We start from the raw sequence: 13,644 nt of genomic DNA on the forward strand, positions 1-13,644 counted from the left end.
TTTGACAATACTTACTTTGACAATACTCACTTTGACAATATCCACTTTGAGAATACTCACTTTGACAATACTCACTTTGGCAATGTCCACTTTGACAATACTCACTTTGGGAATAAACACGTTAAGAAAGTCAATGTTAACAATGTCCATATGGGCAATATCAGTATTGATAATACCAACATTGGTAATACCAGCATTGACACTTCCAACACTGATAATACCCATATTGATAATACCCACGTTAAGAATATCAAATACAAATTCAATATTGATAATACCAATATCGACACTGTCCACACTGACAATATCAACACTGATAGTTCCAACATTGATAATACCCCCATTGGCAGATACTATAAAATACAACATTTTCTTGGTCAGAATACACCATCACTGTCAGTAAACATCTTGATTGTATTCGTTCATCTTATTAATAAGTACCCATTGTTAATTAATACATGTTGCTTGATGCAAACATATTCGGTAAATTCTTGATATATTACGCATTCGTTCACCCTAATTCACATGTAAATATTCTTTTTTAAGATGCAAAATGTGAGAGGTATATAAAATATCTGTATGTCTGATTAAACTAACAACTAGTCTTTGAAACTGAGCCTAATTTACAGAAAGAAAAGAGTTCATAAAAGTAAAATAGATTACAAGGAGACTGAGACTTTCTTCATTTTCAGACTGTCGAAAGATGAGCATTGACTCTTGCATACTTGAGGTCGGAGAAACAACACCAAACATATTATAATTAATCGTATGAATGTGACCTGTGACGTGTGACCGCAATTCAACCGTACTCTTTGGTTTCCGTTTATTTTTGTATTGCACGTTACATCAGCTGTCACTGTTGTGAAGCGCTTTTCCGTGACATTCCTAGAGATGAAGTTATAACTTACATATATTCACCGATCACGTCTAATACATTTGACCGTATATAGCCCGCTATACCATTCGCAAAGATGGCGTATGACCGCATTGAGTTACGTGATCCGAATTATCTCGTGGTCCTCCAGCCTGCATTCAGACCAACAGTCATACACGTGACTACTCGTCTAACACAACAAAAGCCAGGCTCTAGCGTCACGTCGAATACCTTGAGGTCACGCTCTACTGTCACGTCGAACACGTGACAGATGAAAGTCTGAGTATGTGTTTCTCGATGTGTTTCATATCACACATTTGAAAGTAAAATATATGACTTTCGTTAGTTCGTTTAATGTAGACTGAAGTGTAATTTGAGTTTTAAGGGTGAACCAACTATAGGAGACCACAGAGGGGATTTTGGCGCATAACGCAGGGGCGTGGTGGGCGAGTTGTCTTCGGCGCCAGGCCACTGAACTGGTGGGGTCGAGTTCGAGCCCATGTGTGACCGGGTGTTAAAACCTTGGAGTCAACTTTGTGTGCAGACTTTTCTAGTGTTGAAACAATCCCTAGTCTGTTTCACAGTCCCTGAACCACATTATTTTCATTACTGTCTTTCCCTCTCTGCAATGCTATACCCCTAAATGAAGCAAATCAAGACTTCCTCGGGTTCTGAATCTCTGATCTACACGGGTCTCCCTTTTCAATGTAAATAATTTTCTTACAATCAAAATGATATATTCAGAGACTAAGCGTTAGTCTATCACAACCCTCACAACCCTCACAACCCTGTGCGCGTCAAAGAACCCTCGAGGCCACATGAATTCTTGCAAACATCTAGTTGCGGGTACAGCAACGTGCAGTGAACTTGGACAAAGTACTGTGACTGTATCCCAGTCTACCACATTAACCCGCTACTCCTAGTGACTTCAAGAGTTGAGACTGATAATACATTGTGGCGTTGCTATTGACATCCAATGGCTGAGGGAAGTAAAATATCAGCGCCTTGAGTATGCACTAGTGCAATACAAATAATAAAGATTACCCATGAAGGTCTATATTAGAATTGATCTGCAACCTATGACTGCCATAAGATCATGTGGTCGGGCTCGCTGACATGGTTGACAAGTGTCACCGTATCCTAAGTGTTTAGACTGGTACTGATCATGTTGACCGCGGTGTGTGTGTTTGTTTGTTTGTTTGTGTTTGTTTGTTTGTGTTTGTGTGTTTTTTGTTTGTGTGTGTGTGTGTTTTGTTTGTTTGTGTTTGTGTGTGTTTTTTTTTGTTTGTGTGTGTTTTTTGTTTGTGTGTGTGTGGATCCACCTGTGAACCATCCGACCATATGATTCCGTTAGTTGCCTCTTACATAATTGCTTAAGCCCAATTCTACCGCTGATCATAAAAACAAAACAAAACAAGACCAACCAACCATCCAGCCAACCAATCGATCAATATAATCAGTCGATACAATCACATGAGTCAACAAAGCTTGATCACCCGCTGCGCACAAGGTATCTAGTCTCTTACGACAAGCATGGGCTTTTGTGACCAGTTTGAAAACGAATCCTCACAAATTCCTATGAATACTTGGATTTGTTACACATGTGCACATAAACTTCGAGGCACAATATTCTGTCCACTCAGTTGGACAGAATGATTAACTAATTGTGAATTTAGAATTGGTGAATTCAATGGTAAACATGGAGGTACGCTCACACGTGTCATCGCTTGTAGGCTCTGTCCCAGATCGCTTTCCTCAGACTTCCTGAATCAAATCATGTACGAAATACAGGTGGAATACTGATGAGTGCAAACAAACAACAAACATACAAATCATGCATGACATAGTGTCTAGCTCCAGTTTCTAGTTTATGAATAAATTCTCAGAAAAAGACAAACAGAAAACATCAGATGACAATGTGATCGACTCGTAATTAAGAGAGCGTCATTATTCCTTTCAATTTATTGCAAGTTGAATACGTTCGTTTATTTTTCTGAGGGATGATTTACAAAATACTAATTAAAGATAAGATCAGACTGAATTTGAATTTATCTGCTATTACCTGATACCTGGTTAAATGGTTAATTAAGGGGTGAGGGTGGGAGGTGAGGTGCTCACTTCATTTTCACCTGTTTTCAGTGGTCATTTAATAAACCTTCAGGACAAACTCTCCGTGTGCATGCGCCTCGTATTAACAACTGTACATCACGACACATTCATATTACAACAGACGAAACAACAATTAAAACGTAATACGCGAAGCTGATCACATTTTCCTCAAGTGTGAACGATTATTCACTAATGCATGTACACTATATATCTGATAAACAAGTTTTTTGCGCTTACATTTTTCCAAGAATGTATACATGTAAGAAGTTTAATTAACTAGTCGCATTTAATGAGCAGTTCTAATCACACATCTATCTAATGTAGCTTCCTCGTCTCTGCCACGGTCCCTGAACCGCATTCGGTTCCTTTTGTCAGCCTTTCCCGCAATGCTATTTACAGTTCTAAATGAAGCCAGTCAAGGTTTGAACCTCCATTTTCACTCTTCGAGTTGATAGGAAATGTTTTTTTATATTCAAAACGTGATATATTCAGAGACTAAGCGTTACCACAGCCACCAGCCACCAAAGCGAGTCGGGTTCCACATACTGTGTAACATCTGCTTTGCAAACACATGTGTATGCAGTCGAGAATCTCGCCTGAATAGCATTTGCACTGAAGCGATAAATATACGATTTCGAAGTGGCACAAAATCCACTAACACCGGTTGAAAGCGGATTGACCAGTGAGGTCACAGTTGACCTGTTTGTGTTTGTGAGTGGAGTTCGGTAGCAGATAACGGACCTCGGCGAAGGTGAGTCTTCGAGTGTTACTGCAGGCCACTCTAGGACTCAGATGATAAGGTTTTTGTTAGTGTGGTAGGAGGTAAATAAGTATGATAAGCGCTTGTTGGGTTTTCATTCGTCTACTTAAATATTTCGGCTGCTGGTGACGTTAACATTTATGTCTGTGCTAACGATACCCGATCAAGCGATGTATTAGGGATGGCCGACGCTCAATTTAATCAAATCACATATTAAACTCTTGTATGACGACTACATCTGGTAGTCTTGGCGACGTTTTGGAACAGAGGAACACAAGCGTTTTTGGACTATAATTAGAAACGGTGTTCGCGTGTTTACTTCCCGTGACATCTGGTACATTGAGACTCAGTGCATGCACTTTGAAAATAATATATGATGTTAATACGGGCGTTTCTAAAGCAGAACCCTAACCCGAACCACGGAACGCAAATACCTGCAGACTGTTATTTTATGTCATAGTGGTGGATATTGTTTATGTACACGTCTGTAACGGAAGTCGGTAAACTGCTGTGGATTGTCTGAATATGTACATATTGAAGGATACCTACATGCACTGCACGTTGCATTGGAAACGATGCATTTGAAAATGAAACCTGACAATGAGAAATGTGTCAGTGTTTCCCGTTTATGAAAAAAGTAGAAAATCAAGGTTTTATTTTAACCAGTTAGAGTGTAGGTCACAGGTGTCAAAGGTGATAAATAACATGTTATATTTGTTTACACTTTCTCAGTAAAGTACAGATTCTAGTACTTTTATTGAGTCACATCTGAATTTTACTAAGGAAGTGTAATCCCAAATATAACATATGTCACACTGGACCACTTTCGAAAATGGTATTGCGTTTTCATAATAAATGATAATTTTAAAGATGACTTCTGAACACATATGAATAAAAACAACAAATTGCCCCTCTAAATATGCATCTATAAATGATAAAATTACTGTACATTAATTCGGTAGCATCTGGCACAGACAGATACGGCAAGGTTGGAAGACGGCATGTTACAGTGCCCGACAGACTGGACAGTGTAACTGTGACGATATACGAAAAAAGGGCTGTATTTAACATATTTATTGACTGGTACACATAGAATCGGTGTTAGTTACATCTCCTTATAATTGGTTGGTTGGTTTGTTGTCTAACGCCGCACTCAGCAATATTATAGCTAAATGGCATTCGTATGTAAATAATCGAGTCTGGACCAGACAGTCCGGTGATGGACAGTATGAGCCTCGATCTACGCACCTGGGATAAGATAACACGTCTAAAACAAGTCTTCGAGCCTGACCACCCGATCCTGTTGGTCGATAGTGAGTACGGTAGGAGTACTAAACATGTATGCGAGTGTGTGTGTTAGTGAGTGAGTGAGTGAGTGCTTACATGGATAATCGACGACATTTAATCTACTAGACTACCCCACCCCTGCAAATTTTTGAGTGGTGTCAGAGAAGATCATCTGGTGTCTTCACTGATTTTCAGAGGTACTTTCATATAATGTTCACCGCTTGAATTCGTTTCGACGGTTAATTTATCGAGACTGTTGTTTCTCGGGCGTTGACATAATGAATACAAGTAGGTTGGTTATCTTGCATTAACGATGCAATTATTATTCTGGTACCGATTCAAAAAAGGATAAAAAATGTTATTTTCGTGAAAACTATTGACAAGGTTAATCACGCAGGAGGGCACGTGGCAAAAATATCGGTCTGCATACCGCTACAACGAGTCTCTCTGATCCGGGAGAAACAAAATCAAAAGCCCATCTAAAATGTAGAAAAAGTCAAACTTTTTCAGCATGTATGAAACTGTATTTTCACGCTTAACGCCGAGGGGTAACAAACGGATGGGGCAACAGCGCATTCAGGTGCAGCTCATGACAGCCAGCTGAGATGACCCCCAGCTGACCAGGCGCTGTTTTATCAGTTGTTTGTAAGCCCCCGGCGGGGTTAAGCGTGAAAATAGCACAATGCTACATCATGGTTTCTTAAACAACTTTTTCCGTGTCCTATAAAAAACAAAACAAAGCAAAACAAAAAACCAAACCAAAACAAAAACCCCAAAAACAAACGAAAAAGAAAAAACAAACAAAAAAAACTTCAGTTATTAAACAATTTCTTTGTACGGTGGAAATGAGCACGATCTGGCATTACACGATTACACGGATAACAATGTATTATCTGTGTACGGAAGAAGCCGAACTGACCCGAATGCCTAGCGATGTGAGCTGGTACATTGCGCCGTTTGACGCTTACGTGCTTTTACGTTCATCGGGTTTGGTGGTTTCATATGCATGGGCAGGGCTCTCTATTCACGGTCCTTCAGACCGAAATGAGCATGTCATCACTGATTGTCTAATTCGCAAGGATGTCAAAGTAATCTGTAGCGGATTACAGTATGGTGTATATAACAAGGTCATCCAGTATCATCTCGTGCATGTCTTGACGTATTCAGTTACATGAGCGGAGCTTCGAATCTTGTACGTTAGACATTTTGCAAAGACATATAAGTCGCACGTGCTTTTTCTGTCACTGAAGTGGGGACAGGAAGCTTCTCGCATCATAAAACTCTTGGGACTTGCTAGCACTCACGTGAAACTGGGGTATTCCAAGTGTATTGAAATTTCTCGAGACCAAAGATCGCGTTATCGAGCTCTCGTGACATTGTGGTTCGTGACCTTATGCATCTCTCGTGATGTCATGGAGCTCTCGCGAGACAAAGGTTCGTGACGTCATGGAACTCTCGTGAGACTAAGGCTCTTGATTCTGTGGATCTCTCGCAAGACAATGGTTCGTGACGTAATGGAACTCTGGCGAGACAAAGATTCGTGACGTCATGGATCTCTCGTGAGACTAAGGCTCTTGATTCTGTGGATCTCTCGCAAGACAATGGTTCGTGACCTTATGCATCTCTTGCGAGACAAAGGTTCGTGACGTTACGGAACTCTCGCGAGACAAAGGTTCGTGACGTTATGGAACTCTCGCGAGACTAAGGTTCGTGACGTTATGGAGATTAAGGTATCATGATATCTTGAGATTCTCGTGAGATTAATGTCTAGCGGCTTTCCGTCCTTATATGTGCTAGCACTATGAGTAAAGATAAGACCAGTAACTGGTGGCATTTCTTTCAACATTAATATCACGCCCTGATATACCTGGAATGACGACAAACGCATCACTTACTCATCCAATCAGTTCTCACACCAGCCACAGGCAAACTGTAGCACAATTAGGGTTGCGCAACAGTGAGAAAGTGGCCAATCTTCTTATATGCAAGAGACTGAGCCCCAGCACGAAACAGAAAGATCCTCTTGCGCCTCATTTCGCTGTTGGCAGTTAACGTTGCATGACTTCACCGTGCAAGGATCTGTTGTTACCAGAAAGTTATCTTTATGTAAATAGCATTGTCTTAGATTTCGAGAATTACATGCATTATTGTATGTTTTCAGTTATTGTAGGTTCATTTCAAAGTTATTACTCAGTGTATATTTTATCTGGTATAACGTTTAAGGAAGGTCTTGACTCCGAAAGTGATATGTACATCTATGCCTTTTGTGATGCACAGACATTTCTGTCTCCAAAATAATAATTATTAATTATATTTTCTGACCAGTATGGTGACAAAAGGGAAATCTAGTGTAAATAGCATTTAAGTAGCAAAGTAGAATATATCGTACGTCAAAGTACGTGTAGATTACATGCTAGCAGTAATGCTGGACGAAGAGTTACCTTCCTTGAGAAGTTCATTCGAGCTCTGGAGGGGCGGTGGTTTAGCCTAGTGGTTAAAGCGTTCGCTCGTCACGCCGGAGACTCGGGTTCGATTCCCCACATGGATACAATGTGTGAGTCCCATTTTCTGGTGTCCCCGTCGTGATATTGCTAAAAGCGGCGGAAAACTAAACTCACTCACTCACTCGAGCTCTGGATAAAACCTATGACACTTGTATTAAAAGAACAAGGGTAGTGCATTTCAAGGCATTACAGTAGTATATCTGCATTAGGCGAACCATTCCCGGTACATCATTTCACGCTAAGTCTAGCACAATGACATAATTTTTATCATGGGTTTTGTACCACTGTGTGGCGTTCTCCAACTGGAAAACATATTCATTCAGATGTTACGTTTATGTAAATATATAATGTCCAAACATGTTGATGTTCTGCTTAACCTAATAAATATGTTTATGAAGGCGATGCGGTTATTACAGTAATGCTGTAATTAAATATATTTTACATATTCATATATTTAATTTGTTCAAAACGTTTATTGATTAACTCTGAACACCTGTAACATCTGCTTAATTTTAAGACAGAATAACCTCTTTCTCAAAACCATACTCGTTATTTAATTTGAAAAGTACATACTGTAGGAAATGACGTATAGTGCGTTCGTGTTTCCAAATGACTACATTCTGTGAATGTTACTGCACCTGTACTTTGAGAACTCTGGCACAAATATCAAAACATGACCCTATGACCCCTACATACATGACCCCGTGACCCCTACGTACATGACCCTGTGACCCCTACACTTTTCACAAGGTCAGCATCCGTCTGCATTTCAGATGCAGCAGGGGGTACTGTATGTGCATCCATCCAGCTGACGACACACTGACTGTGCCACATCAACAGCAGAGACAGCAACATCAGCAACACCAGCCACAGGTAGGTACAGTCACGGCAAGGGATATGCTTTGGACACAGGTTTTGCCTCAAAGAAATCGAGGAATTTACTCCCGCTTCTACCCAATCTGGTCTTTATCAGTTGTTTGTTTGTCGCTCTCAGCAGTAGTCCAGCAACAAGGCGTCGGTCTGTGAACAGTCTAGTGTGAATTAGACAAGCAGGTGAGCAACAGCATGAGCATCTATCTGTGCTATATGAATACAATGACATGTGTCAGCAAGCCTGATTACCCGATCCCGTCAGTAGCCTCTTACGACAAGAAGATTACTGAAGATCACGTCTAACCCGGATCATCACTGGCATTGCAGTCTGTCTCACATTCCCTGGACCATAATAGTTCCCTTCCGCTCAGCCCTTCCTGCAATGATAAAGCCTGAAATATAGCGAGTCAGGATGTACTCAGAGGCTGAATCTCCCATCTCACTTGGGATCCTTTTCAGTTTGAATATTTTCGATATAACCACACACACGAACGCACGTAAGCACGCACGTAAGCACGCACGCACGCACACACACACACACACAAACACACATACTCTTTAAAAAAGTAGGGGAACTGCATTTTTTTAATTTACGATTAAAAATATTTAGGAGATTTATCAGAGTCAGTCAATGTTGATATGATATTTTGGAATGGTTTGAGGGTGCATCATCATTTGCACTTCCTTAGAACCATAGTTATTTGGAATGTAGTCGCCTTTCAATGATGATTGGTGTGTAACATGTAATTTGTTTGCCTACGATTTTCATTTTAACACAAATGACTAGAAACAAACATTAACAAATGTGTAATTCAAGATGAGTGCCAAACTTAATGCTCTAAGTGATTTCTCGACCTTCTTGAAAAAAAACGTCAAAATCAACAATTGAACCCAATGCACGTATTTCGGGCTACTGCGTTGTGCACGTGCGTAACATGCGTTGTGTTTAGTGGTGGTAATAGAGGGAAATTGTGGTGCGTTCATAAGATGTCTGTCCTTCCTATCCAAATTGAAAGTTCTGGTTCCCCTACTTATTTTTGAAGAGTATATATCGAAGATGAATTTTCCCACTAACTTCCTTTATAGAGAGTACAGTCAGTGCAACTCTGTTCATCCATGTATTGTTAAACGTCCCGGAGAAACACGGGGAATTTACGGGTCTGGTTGAGTGATCATGCCATATTCAGGTGACAACCTTGCGCATTATCACCATCACGTAAAAACTGCTGTTCTCGGCAGAGGAACATCTCACCCTGTCAAGCCACTGAAGCTGTTGTCAGCAGGACATCTCACCGTATCAAGAAATTGCAGCTGTTCTCGGCAGAAGGACATCTCACCCTGTCAAGCCATTGCAGCTGTTGTCGGCAGAAGGACATTTCATCGTGTCAATAAATTGCAGCTGTGCTCGGCAGAAGGACATCTCACCCTGTCAAGCCATTGCAGCTGTTGTCCGCAGAAGGACATTTCATCGTGTCAATAAATTGCAGCTGTGCTCGGCAGAAGGACATCTCACCGTGTCAAGCCATTGCAGCTGTTGTCGGCAGAAGGACATTTCATCGTGTTAGCCGTTATAGATAAGGACATCTCAACATGTCAAGCCACTGCAGCTGTTGTTGGCAGAAGGACATCTCTTTGTGTCCATAAAATGCAGCTGTTCTCGGCAGAAGGACATCTCACCTTGTAAAGCCACTGCAGCTGTTGTTGGCAGAAGAGGTTTTCACAGTGCCATCCACCAATACAACATGTTTAGATGGAGAATTGATGTATAACCATTTGTCATTGAGCCGTTGAAGAGAGAACACTGTTTAATAGATCTGCAGTATCTTGTATAACTATTTGCACTCTGCCGCTCTGTGACAAAATGCCGGTTGTCTTTCACAACACATCTCGAAGTCGCTATATTTCAGATGTTGTATTTAAAGCATTTCACTTAGCTACATCTGCGTAATATTATATTTAAAAAAACAAAACAAATTAATATACTAATGTTGACAGTCACAAATGAAATTTATTCACGCATGTGATCCTTGTTATTAGCCCTAGTGTACCTGTCATGTAACAGCGATATTATTTATTTTATATAATTTGTATATATTATGTTGCTAGTGTTGAGTGAGTGATAAATAAAATACTGAAGTAAACTGAAGTAAATAGTATTGGTATATATCGAGCTAAAGCTATATCAATACCATTAACGAGTTTCATAAATTATACAAGGGAGGTTGTTTAGTATTTCCTGGTTAGAATTACATCCCGGCGTGTCTGCTTGATGCGGAAGGAAAGGTTGAAATGATGTCTCCGATGTACATCGCTTCCACGAGAGCAACGAGTACGGCTAGTGCTGTCTCTGACGATTTAACGAGTGAGGATGTGAGCGAGTGAGTGTAGTTTTACGCTGCCTTTAGCAAAATATCGCGGAAGGGGACACGAGATATTGACTTCACATTGTATTCATGTTGGATCTTCGGTGCGAGAAGCGAACGCTTTAACCATTAGACTACCCCGCTGTCCCTAAATGACTCAGAAGTGCCACATGCAGTGTCAGGTGCCTGACCCTTTTGAAGGTTACTCAGAATCCCGATCCACAATTAAAGCTTTCGTAGCATTACGACCTGTCGTAACTCTGTGGTTTAGCACAGGCTTACGAATGACAAATGACGTAGCGCTGTGTGGATCGAGATCCTGGGTGACACTATTGTGATAGTGCACAATTTATCTTTGTATTCTTCATATTTGTATATTTTTGTATGGATTTTGTATATGTTTGCCACTTAAATCTTTTTGTGTGTTCACATTCACTTTTGAAGAGTTGTAATTTAGAAATGTTACTTTAATTAGCCTTCATGACATGGTTCAAACTGATGTAACGCACCTGGCAAGGATATTTAACACAGGCCATGTACCATTGAACATGTCACGCTTAAAACTCAAGCTATTGTTTAATGCACCAGTAAATGTCTTAATGACACGCGGTATACACATCCAGACCACAACTGTAATAAATCCAGTCTAATTAACCCCAAGCTAATTAGCCCCAACCACTATTGTTACGGCCAGGTGACATGAGCTGTAGGAAGTTGTAAAACAAACTGTAATTAAGTCGGTGTAATAATCCTGTCGCGGTCACGTGACTACCCTTCCAAAAATTCATTTTGGCTTGTCCAATCAGTAACCAATGGTAAAAATATCTGATCTTGGTCAATCAATCACAATGGTAATTAAAACACTTCTTGATTACACGATGCCATTTAGAAAGTGGTCAAATGCAACATATGTCATATTTACTAAGAAAGTGAAATCCCAAATATGACATATGTTGCAAAACACTTCTTGTACCTTTTCGGCCAATCACAAAAGAATTCCAACATTGATCAATGATGTTTCGGCTATAAAAAGAGGTCAGTGATTTCTTATCTACACACTTGACCTCACAAGAAATGTTGAAACATCTCCTTGACTGATCATTGACTTACGGAATTCTACATTCTATTTTAGGCAAGCTTTCTTGTACAACTCTGTTATTATACTATTTAATGCCATGACTAAAATGTTTTATTTATGAATAGAAAGTGGCAATATCATGTATATAGTGTTTTGCATGAACATTGTCATGCAATATGTCAAAGTCGTTACTGACTATGTAATAGTGTCTTTGCATGAATATCGTCATGCATAATATCTCAGTCGTTATTTGAACATGTAAATGAACCAGATGTGCTGTCATGGATTAGTTGTGCCTGTGTTGCACTCATGTATGGACACATTAGATGTACTTTGCATCATCATTATGCTAATAGTGAACTAAAGTGAATATTTGGTTCAATAGCAAATATCATTTATATATGTTTTACATAACGACAGCTGAGGCACAATTGAGATATGTGTTAAAAGGATTTGTATGAATATGTTTTCCCATTATGATTAGTATTTGATGTTATGTTGAAAAAGGAAATGTTATAACTGTTACAGATTTAAGCTCGACCATTTGAGACGCTAATTCCCCATCACAATGTGTATATTAGATTATTGTTTAAATATCTTTTATGTATATGTATTTATGTATATCACACTTGACCTCACAATAAATGTTGAAACATCTCCTTGACTGATCACTGAATGACTGAATTCTACATTCTATTTTAGGATCTAAGCTGGTTACCCCACACGAACCAGCTGACACAATGTTTCTGTCTCTGTGATTGTCCTGAAAAATACCGTCTTTCCTCTAATAAGCGCTGGGTATGTAAGTCCGTTGAAAAAGTAAGCTCTCGGGCGCTTATTAGAGACAATACGACAAGTGTTGTGGAAAAGACACACGTACATTTAGTCGTAAGGTTCGCAATGAGTTCCCCTGTACTGTACTCTGAGTGTATAATACCCCGTGACAACGTCAAGAGCTTAATATAATCTGATAGGTCACTGACGTAACCCAACTTGGCGTTACACAATTATAGCACAGGTGTTTGAATTTGTTTTTGTGTTACACATTCGGGGCCTAGTTTCACAACGCTAGCGTAGGGCCACGACTGTCGTAAGTCGTAGCGCTGTGATAGCTTTGTGAAACGATGCTCAGGTACTTGTGCCAAAACTTGCCTATAAACATTCAACATTACCTGGTATCTCAGTTTTACAGTGAAACTATCAGTTTTACAGTGAAACTATCTAGAGTTAAGGCATGAAAGGAAAGCAGATTTGAATGCGTGAAAAACCCATGGTATGTTCTGTTATATCAAGAACAAACGTGACGATGTGGGGAGTGCGTGTGTAAGTTTGTGCTGTGTATGTACATTTGTGAAATCACTGACAAGACACGAGTGGGGTATATGTGAATGAAAGAGTGACATACTTGCGTCATCACGAATACCATACGGGTTGTTCTACTTATATCCCATTCCCGGTCTGTATGCAATAACTAGTACTGACAGTTCTCAACTTGTGTGACGCATTATTGTGAGGTGGGTAAGTATATTATCCGGCTTCCTATGGGAAAACATGTTGTTATCCAGGGCCCAATCCACAAAATGTTCGTAGCACTACAACATTCGTAAGCTTACTCTGAACTATAGAGTTACGACATGTCGTAATTTTACGAACGCTTTGTGGGTCAAATCCCGGACCTTTAAGAGGGTGTTGGTAGTGAGCGACCAGTCAAACAAATGTTTCACTGTTTACTGTGTGGATTATATATATTAATATTTAAACATTAATACATATTCATAAAATGTTAAGGTTGGAGG

At 39.9% G+C, this 13,644-nt stretch overlaps 1 protein-coding gene across 1 annotated transcript in view; it reads left to right on the forward strand.

Annotated features, from left to right (window-relative positions):
* Positions 1–3,622: 3,622 nt before the first annotated feature.
* The window catches only part of LOC137281692 (monocarboxylate transporter 14-like), a 33,368-nt gene continuing 23,346 nt past the window's right edge, over positions 3,623–13,644 (forward strand). Inside the window, exons 1-2 of the mRNA XM_067813099.1 lie at positions 3,623–3,734; positions 8,308–8,407. The gene's annotated coding sequence lies outside the window, so the exon portion shown is untranslated. The remainder of the gene's footprint in view (positions 3,735–8,307; positions 8,408–13,644) is intronic.

This window comes from Haliotis asinina, chromosome 4 (assembly GCF_037392515.1).
Source record: "Haliotis asinina isolate JCU_RB_2024 chromosome 4, JCU_Hal_asi_v2, whole genome shotgun sequence".
Lineage (NCBI taxonomy): Eukaryota > Metazoa > Mollusca > Gastropoda > Lepetellida > Haliotidae > Haliotis > Haliotis asinina.